Here is a 10,270-nt window from a genome sequence, read left to right as displayed (position 1 = left end):
ATCAAAAATGTCTTCAGACATTGTTAAATATCCCCTCAGGTGAGGCAAGAGAGGAAGTTGCCTCTGATTTTCGAATTTAAGGGTTACCTGTTGTGCAATCCTGGCTTGGAGAAATCTTGACTCAGTGAGAGAGAAAACTAAGACATTCTCTTAAGCCCTGTCTTTCATTATTGCTTATCTGGTAACCAGGATTTAAACTTATCATGTCTCAGAAAGCAAAAAATGTGGGATCAGAGTAGGGAAGGCTCAGTATACATCCACAAGAATTATAGGAATTTGCTAATTTATGTCATGAAACTGTAAGGGGTATTTGCAGGAATGGATTTGAGGATCCTAACCAAAAAAACAAGATGGACTTTTTAGGTTAAATGGAATTAATTAATAAGATTGCACTTGCCAGAGATTTGACAGTCAGTGCGGCTGGAGCTGTCGTTCTAACATGTACTAAGCCCAAATAGCATTGAAAAGCCAGAAAGAATTTGGCCTAAAAGAAGGGATAAAAAATTTTAGGGCGCAGAAGTGCAAAATTACCTCTATCACAAAAGCCACCTATGCACCCCTCCTATGTCCTCTGATATATAATCCAGAAGACTGTCAGTGTAGTTTTGCCACAAGGCACAGATCAGTGAAAGAAGTTGTCAGAATCTGTGGAAAGCACTTGACCAGGTGCACTCTCTTGGCTGAGAATGCTGCTGGGAAGGGGTACATTTGAAATGAGAACCCTAATCTCAGGGAGTAAGTAGTGGCCATGGTCACCAGATAGCAGGTGAATGTGATGATCCAACTTCAGGGAGGTTATCACCAGAGTTAAGTTAATTTATCAAAATTTATTTTTATGGTAGGAGTAATATGTGAATATATCTTATTGTTAAAAATCCAAGATGAAGTCCAAGAATAAACAATGTCATGTCTTGTGGGTACAAGGAAACAGACCCCTTCTAACCCATCCACCAGGGCCAAACAAAATAGATAAAGCAAACCCTCCTGAGACTCCTCTCCTTTAATCTCTCTTGCTTTCATGAAATGTTCCCCACAACTTCTCCATTGCAGAAGAGGCTCTTGATACCAAACGGTTAAAGATGGCCCACTCTGTAAATGCCACTTGTATCTCCAGCCAAGGTAGTGTTTACTGAACGGGCCTGTCAGCACAGTGGCCGTGGTGTCCGTGATGAAGGCTACGCATGGGCTTCAACAACAGGGACTTCTCTTTTCCAAGGCTGTCCTGGTCCCTGCTATGGTGAGGTCAGTTTATCAGCAACGACAACCAGTCCTGAGTTCTGGACTTAGCATTACACTGCTAGTCATCCAGCCAAGTCTCTGTTGGCTGATACAGTGGACTCCTTCTATTGTGGGCAATGGGGAGCAACAATTTTAGATAGTATCTAGTGACTTCCCTTATGATAGGTGAGGATTTGTCTCCCATACTGTCATCTTCTCTGCTTCCTTTCTCTCTCCTCTCAACATAATTTTTGATTGATTTAAATAGCCAGTATTTATATTAGACCTACGCAAACATAGACAAACGTAATGTGTTATGATCATATTTCTTTCTTCTTTTCCTGAAGTTAAAAATTGCTTGTTTAAAAGATTGTTCTTTCTTATACAGGTTGCTGATTCAAATAGCCTTTTGGTACAATTTTATGTGTCCCAGGATAAATACTAATGGAGGCCCACGTACCACATGTCTAAATATTTAAAAGTTATAGACCAAACTACTGATAAAATCTTGTTCTTTCTCTTGTCTTGACATTTGTTAGTGATGTTTGGATGAGTAGTTAAGGCTTGAAAAACTAAAGAATTATGTTCTTTTTCCATAAATTTTGTTTTTGTTTTAATTTCAGCAAAATATTATACTGAAACCTCACATAAATTTTTATTTATTGACAATAATGCCACATTAGACCTTTATTGAGTCACTGTAGACCTTACTTATTTTTCTTTTAAAACATTCAAATTTAAAAGCAAAAACAAAAAAATTAAAAAACAAGATACTAATTTTAAGCAATGACTATAAAAATTTTAAAATGTTTATTTATTTTTTATTTTTAAGTATACTTTATTGATTATGCTGTTACAGTTGTCCCAATTTTTTTCCCTTAGGCCCCCTCTGCCTTGTACCCCCTTCCCTCCAGCAATCCCTCCACATTAGTTCATGTCCATGGGTCATGTGTGTAAGTCCTTTGGCTTCTCCCTTTCCTATACTATTCTTAACATCCCCTGTCTATTTTGTTCCTACCAATTGTGCTTCTTGATCCCTGCACCATTTACCTCTTTCTCCCCTTCCCCCTCCCAACTGATAAACCTCCAAACGATCCCCATACCTATGATTCTGTTCCTGTTCTGGTTGTTTGCTTAGTTTGTTTTTGTTTTTATTTTTTAAGATTCAGTTGTTGATAGTTGTGAGTTTATTGTCATTTTAATGTTCGTAGTTTTGATCTTCTTTTTCTTAGATAAGTCCCTTTAACATTTTATGTAATAATGGCTTGGTGATGATGAATTCCTTTAGTTTTACCTTGTCTGGGAAGCATTTTATCTGTCCTTCCATTCTAAATGATAGCTTTGCTGGATAGAGTAATCTTGGTTGTAGGTCTTTGCTTTTCATGACTTTTAATACTTCTTGCCAGCCCCTTCTTGGCTGCAATGTTTCTTTTGAGAAATAAGCTGAGAGTCTTATGGGAACTCCTTTGTAGGTAACTCTCTTCTTTTCTCTTCCTGCTTGTAAGATTCTCTCTTTATCTTTAATCCTTGGCATTTCAATTATGATGTGGCTTAGTGTGGTCCTCTTTGGGTCCAACTTGATTGGGACTCTCTGTGCTTCCTGGACTTGCATGTCTATTTATTTTCTCCAAATTAGGGAAGTTTTTTTCATTATTTTTTCAAATAGATTTCCAATTTCTTGCTCTTTCTCTTCTCCTTCTGGCACCCCTTTGATGTAAATGTTGGACCTCTTGAAGTTGTCCCAGAGGCTGCTTATACTACCCTCTTTTTTTCTGATTTTTTTATTCTTCTTGTTCTGATTGGTTGTTTTTTGCCTCCTTATGTTCCAAATCATTGATGTGATTCTCAGCTTCATCCTCTCTACTGTTGTTTCCCTGTAAATTGTTCTTTATTTCAATTAGTGAATCCTTCATTTCTGACTGGATCTTTTTTATGCTGCTGAGGTCCTCACTAAGTTCCCTGAGCATCTTTATAAACAGTGTTTTGAACTCTGAGTCTAATAGCTTGCTTATCTCCATCTTGTTTAGTTCTTTTTCTGGAGTTTTGACCTGTTCTTTCACTTGGGCCATGTTTCTTTGTCTCCTTGTATTGGCAGCCTCTCTCATTTGTCAGCTTCAGGGTATCATTGCATTTGGTCATCATGTTCCCTTAGTCTCCTCTCTATGACAGAGTTTTGTTTTTTCCTTAACTTTCATAACCTTGACAGTTTCGAAGAGTACTGGTCAGGTATTTTGTAGGCTGCCCCTCAGTTTGGGTTTGCCTGATGTTTGGGCTTGTCATGATTACATTGGGAATATGGATTTGGGAAAGAGTACCACAGAGATGAAGTGCCCTTTCCATTGCATCATATCAGGGGAGCATGATATCAGCGTGACTTGTGATTGATGTTAAGCTTGAGCACTTGGCTCAGGTTCCTCCAGTTACTGTTTCTCTCTTTCTGTACCTGTTCTTAGAAGAGAGTCATTAAGTCCAGTTCACACCAAAGGGAGGGGGGGGATGTATTTTTAAACTGCATTCTATCAATCTCTAGTTAATATCCTTTTTACCCCCCTCCTTCCAAAAGTTCACTTAGTTCCTGAGCCTTTGGATGATTCTGTGATATATGTCAACTTAGTTCTTAGCTTTCCCCACTATATCTTAAGTCACTTTTCTGCAGTCCAGCTTCCAAAATTTTGTTTCTATTGTTTCCTCTTCTCTTTGAATTTATAGGTTTATGAGTTTTAAAAATCCCTTTATTGTAGTTTTAGTGGGGTTTCAGAGAAAGTGAAATTGAATTATGTTCAGTCTCCCATCTTTATCTAGAAGTATTGGGAGGAAATATTTTTTAATCATTAAAATTGACATTTAATCTGTGTTTGGATTTGCTATTTCTGTTTGTCATGATTCTACCATTGATATAATTCATGGAATCACTGAATGGTACTTTTCTGTACCATTTTGTATCTCATAAAACATTGTGATCAGTCAAGAAATTCAGTTCCCAGCTAGAGAAGTAAGGCTTCTAATGTTGGTTGGTATGATCAGCTCAGATTATCAAAGGTAAATTGGGTTTAAAGGGAGGTTTATGTGGAATAGGAGATGCTTCCTTTTACATGTCCAATTGTTATTAAGTTTAACAAAAAACAGGGTAGGCTTCGACACCTCAGGAATCTGTTTGGGTCAGTTGGACAGGCAAAGAGCCTTAACCAACTTACGCTAGCCAAGGCAACCAAAACTTGAATGAGGGGGACGGCGGTTAAAATATACACTATAGTTTCTTGAAAATTTGTGTAAATGATAACTGTTGCCCTCTGTATATTTGCTCTTTCTCTTTCCATCTCACCTTTCACCTTTTTTTAAAAGAGTTTTTTAGAGCAGTTTTAGGTTTACAATAAAATTAAGAGAAAGGTACAAAGATCCCCATGTACCCTCTGCGCCCACACATATAGAGCCTCCCCCATTAGGAACATTCCCCACCAGAGTGGTACGTTTGTTCCTGAGGACAAATCTACACCGACATTTCATGGTCATCCAAAGGGTTCATTCTTGGTGGTGTACGTTCTGTGGGTTTAGACAAATGTATAATGACATGAATCTATCATAGTATCACACAGAGTGTTTTCACTGCCCTGAAAATCCTATTCATTCCTGCCCTGCAACCCTAACTATGACCGATCTTTTTATTGTCTCCATAGTTCTGCCTTTTCCAGAACGTAGTTGAAATCATAAACTGTATACTTTTTTATCATCTTTTGTTTTTCTACAATTTTATATGTGTTTTGATATTGGCTTTGTTTACCATTTAGTGACTAGGTTGCAGTTTTTTCTTCATATGCATTTTTATTACATTTTCAACAGACAATGCATCTATGTGGCTCAAAAACCAAAACGATGTAATGTGTATATTGAGAATTCTCTCTCCTGTCTCTGTCTACCTTGTTCTCCATTGCCCTGCCCCTCATTAGTAACCACTTCTGTTAGTTTCTTGTGGGTCTTTGTGGTGCAAGTATAAACATATGTTCTTATTCCCCCCCTACTTACACAAAAGATCACATTATTTATACTGTTCTATGCTGTGTTTTCTTCACTGAATAATAGATATTAGAACATAGAGAATTTCCTTATTCTTTTTTATAGCTCTCTGGGTGTCCCAGTGTTTGTTTAACCAGTTCCCTATAGAGAGTGAGTTGGGTTTGTTTGTCATGTTTGCCTTTGAATAACCTGTACAACCCTCATTCTGTAGGTGTGTAGGTATATTTGTATATACATTTCCACAAGTGGGAGAGCTGCAGAATATTGACTTAGTATTACAGTGTACCTAATGTCATCTGTTGTCATCTGTTTTAATAGTCAGGGACAACCAGGAAAATAGCAACCACTTCTAGTAACAGCAACAGAGAAAATTCAGGGAAGTGGTTACCAGGTGATAGAAAAAGTGAGTGCCTGATTGAGAAAGTGAAGCAACCCAGAGAGTAGTAACAGCAGAGGAGCCACTGCTCGTAACTGGAGAGACAAAAGTAAGAAGGCCGCGTTACTGAGTCCCAGAGCTGGGGGTCACCCCCTGGAGGCTAGCACCTCTAGTGGGAGCTAGGGCCCCTAAGAGGAGATGACTGGAGATGTAGTCACTGTCAGAGAAGGGCCTGAGATCGAAGAGACAGGGAGAGAAATATCCTGGTATATTCCTTTCCTCCCTTGTCCTCCAATCCTTCAGAAATCAGTGGATAGTGAGCCCATTAATAGAGATCTGTCCCCTTATAGTACAGAGCAGAGCAATGGAAGGACAAAGAATGGATTTCAGGACATATGGGCTCAAAATCTGTATAGTCCACTGCTTTTGCTACTCAGCACTTAAGTTCACCCTCTACCCGTGTTTCATACCTTCATACTTCTGTCTGAATGTACAAAGACACTCTCTCTCCCCTTCTCCCCAGACAAGACAGACTCCAAGTCCTATTAGCCATTGTAACCTCAAGTTCAAGATCTACTGGTGATCCTCATTTCTCTTCAGCAGGTCCAGATGTGACCTTCTGTGGCCTGGGAACTTATGAACTAAATTATAAATTAAGTTCCACTAACACATACTCCATACCAAACTGTAGGAAAAGGGGAAGGAAAAAGAGTAGGAATCATCGGTTAATATGTACATAACAGAAAGGTGCATCAGTGCTATAGTCTTTGTTGCTATAAGAAGTCACAAGGTCATAGTTGATATTTATCACTTCCCTTTACCATGTATTCCATATTTCCTTCATTTTTAGCTAGTACTGCAGGTCGTTGGCAGGCTGACTATATTGGGACACATTCAGAACAACAAAAAACACACTTGGTATTTCAACAGAAAGAATTCATATAAGGAATTGGCTAAGCAGTTTTGGAGAGCCAAAGAAGCAAAAAAGGGAATACTGAGCTAGCCCAGAGATAGGAACTAGAGATGAAGCCACCACGTCTAGGTCAGGGGGGGCAAAAGGAAGCTTATAGGAGGGGCCCCTCAGACCTCCGAGGAGAGGCCACTGCCCCAGCTGTTGCTGATATTTTGGTTAGGCATGATGAGGCTGATTCTAGAGGGGTCCTCACCGCAAAAAGCTGAACATTATTGATAACCAACAGTCAGGGAAGGAATGCATGTTTTCTCCCTTATCTGCCTTACAGAATTGAACAGGTAGTCAACTGGCAAAGTAGAAATGTAGTTCTCATAGTCTGCTCTAGCATCACAAAGCAGAATATAAAAGTGTGGGTGTGGACCAGCAGACAAATGGTTTACTAACTGAGGCAGCTCATCACTTAGCCTGCTCAATATCTATATACAACTTTCTACATCTACTTCAATTTCCCATACAGCATAAACAATTTCCAGCTTTTCTCTCACATGATATAATTATCTTCTGTAGAAATAAGCACTCTCACCTTTTCCCCCAAAAGTTCCCAAATGTTGTTGCATTAATTTCTGAATGATGTTAATTACTCCTCAAGTTCAGTTAGAGCCCCTCTTGAATATTTGCTAACCTTAAGATGAAATTGTAAAATTAACCAGTTATTAATTCTTAAAATTACAATGGGAAAGGAGAAGAAAAAATTGTTAACATCTACACAAATGCATAAACACACATACATTAAACAAAGAAGAAAATAATGTTCAGGTATAGACCTTTTTTCTCTCTGGTCACGAGCCTGTAGTTGATCTTTGTCATTTCCATCTCCTACTCACTTTGTGTCCCCTCTGCTCTGAGGAAGCACTTGTACCAGGTGGTGTGATCCAAAGCGTCACTCCTGAAGGCTCTGAATCTGCAGTGGTCTTGTCTTTTTTGTTATTGTTGTTGTTATAGTAGTTTTCCACTTTTACTGTGAGAATGTGGAGGAGAAAATGAATGTACTTGACACAAAGGAGTTAGATTTGGTGACTGACGACATGTGGAATGGGAGGAGAGAACAAAAGTCTGTATGTGTGTTAAAATGTTTACACTATGGGATGCAGCTCTGGTTTCGTTGGAGTGGAGTTCAGATAGATCTGGGCTTAATGCAGAGTCCCCAGCTGTCCTGGTTTGCCCCACACTGAGGGATTTCCTGGAACTGAGACTTCCTATGCTAAAACCGGGAAAGTACCTGGCAAACTGGGACCAGTTGGTCATCTTAGCCTAAAATGAACTGTCAGGGCAGATTAGCAACAGGAGCTTCTTGGCAGGAGCACTGAGCCAGTTACCGCCTGGGATAATCAGTCCTTAGCAAGTGAGCACGCAAGATGCCTTTAATGTGGCCCAGTAAGAGAGCCGTCGGTGAGGCAGGGAAATGGTGATTCTTACTTAATACGCCATGGTTGCTGCCGTTGAAATCTGTCCCCAGCCCTTGGAATCCATGGATCTAGTGTGGTTAAGGGGGAGAGGATGTTGGAATTAAGATCTGTGACTCCCTCTAACAGAGTGCAACCCAGAGGGGACATTCTTTCTCACCACACACCACACCACACCACAGCTCTGGACACGTGAGGCTTCACTGGGGACTTCAGATGAAGATAGGGTGGGGTTCAAGGGATAGGGAGGAAGAACTCGGTCATGCACCTGGCTTACTGCAGACCTGAAACACTTGGCAGGGCAGAATGATATTTCTGCAGGTGGGACATAAATAGTGACGTTTGAGTTGTGCAGCAACCGTAACATCAACAGGCTGGGGAGAGGAGGCCAGAGGAAAGTTGGCAACACTTCAGCTTTTCTGGAAGCAATTCCAGTCAGGAGGAAAGGATAGGTTGATTAAAGCTCCTTTTTTGTGATATGGTGCCATCTAGTGTTAACCATCATGTTTGCCTTTGTCCTAGTTGGATTATTTAAAGCAAGCAGATGATTGAAGAATCTGGGAAAGTTTCCAAAGTCGTCAATCATTTGCTTGTTCATTTGACAGGTACTGATTGAACACCTTCTGTATGCCAGTTACTTTTCTAGGCATGGGGATTACAACTGTGAACACAATGGCCAGAAATCTGAATTTGTGGAAGCTTACATTTTGTGGGGAGAAAGACAAATCAAATAAGAAAAAATAAGTAAAATATGCACTATACTATATAGTCATAAATGTTAAAGGGAAAAAGTAAATCAAGGAAGGAAGAATTAAGTTTAAAATCGGGGAGGAAGGAGCTTTATAATTTTAGATCATGTGTTCAGGTTGGCCTCACTAAGACTATTTCTAAGCAAAAAACAGAGGTAGTGAGAGAGTATTTGGGGCAGAGGAAATAGTCAGTGCAAAGGCCCTGGGGTGGAAGCATGTCTGGAGAGCTGAGGAACGTCAAGGAGGAATATGCCAAACTAGGGGGAAAGTATTAGGAAACGAGGGCCTTGGGGATCGCAGTAAGGACTGCCACATTTACTCTGAGTGAGATAGGAAATCATGACCGAGTTTTGTGCGGGGCGTGGCTTTACAAAGGTATATACAGGGAAGGACAAAAGTAGGTTCACAGCCATGAGTATGTGAAACAATTTATTTTTGTATCAGTATTTATTAATTATTGTATATTTTTCATATGAGCAACTGTAAACCTATTTTTGCCACACCGTGTATAAATGATAGCCTGTGGTATGTGCCTTTCCGTAGATTTTTTATGCTAAAAGTCATTCATTCATTCAATAAACATTTTTGCTGAAGTTTTCTATTTTTCATTTCTTTTGAGATAATTTGGAATGGCTTGTTGTGACTTTTTTTATGATGACTGCTCTAAAATCTTTGTCAGATCATTTCATCTGATTTCTCTCTATATTAGCATCAGTTGACTACCTTTTCTCATTTGGGTTGTGACATTTGTGGTTCTCAGTATGGTGAGTGGTTTTTTAAATTGTATTCTAGGCATTTTGAGTATTAAGTTTTGAGACTCCAAAACTTAAATCTTTTTTTTCAGCAAGAGAACTCACCTGTTTATGTTTACTTTTGGGGGCTGTGGTTCCAATGGCCTATAGGTTTCAGAGCCTGTACAACATTATTCTGGTCCACTTTGTTCACCTGGTGCCACCAGGGCTCCAGCTTGATCCCACTGATGCTGCCAGCAGGGGTGAAGTGCGCTTTCCCAGGCATTTCCTGCTAGGTGGATGCTGGGCCATGGGGCAGTGAGTGCTTCCCTCAGCCTCTCTGGGTCACCTGTTCTCTGGGCTACACAGCACCTGGCTGATCACTGCTGGTGCTGCCTAAGGGGGGGGGAAGGTGATTTCCTGGGCTCCCATGCCGGTGCTGCTAAGTGGCTAGTGGAGGATACTGGGTCTGTGGGACAGAAAATGTCTCCCATAGCCTTCTCTGTAGGTCACATGGTATTAATAGGCTTCTTGTCCTATCTCCGTCAGTGCTTCTGAGTGAGGGGAGCATCACCCTGGGCCCCTCTCTGCCTCTGGTGGTAGTGATAGGGGTCACCTTTACCTTTTGGCGCTGGGTGGAGGCCCATGAGATGCTAGGCATGGGTCTCCCTGTACTGTTGAGTTGGGGGCCAGGAGACATTGGACCTGTCGGTGCTTCTAGATAGAATTCTCTGCCAATTCTTGCAGGTGCTCCTGGAGCAGGCCAAGCAGGCCAGCCAGTATGGCGTGGGAGCGGGGTGCTTCACTCA

This window comes from Desmodus rotundus, chromosome 1 (assembly GCF_022682495.2).
Source record: "Desmodus rotundus isolate HL8 chromosome 1, HLdesRot8A.1, whole genome shotgun sequence".
Taxonomy (NCBI): Eukaryota; Metazoa; Chordata; class Mammalia; order Chiroptera; family Phyllostomidae; genus Desmodus; species Desmodus rotundus.
Note: the sequence above shows the minus strand (reverse complement) of the source record.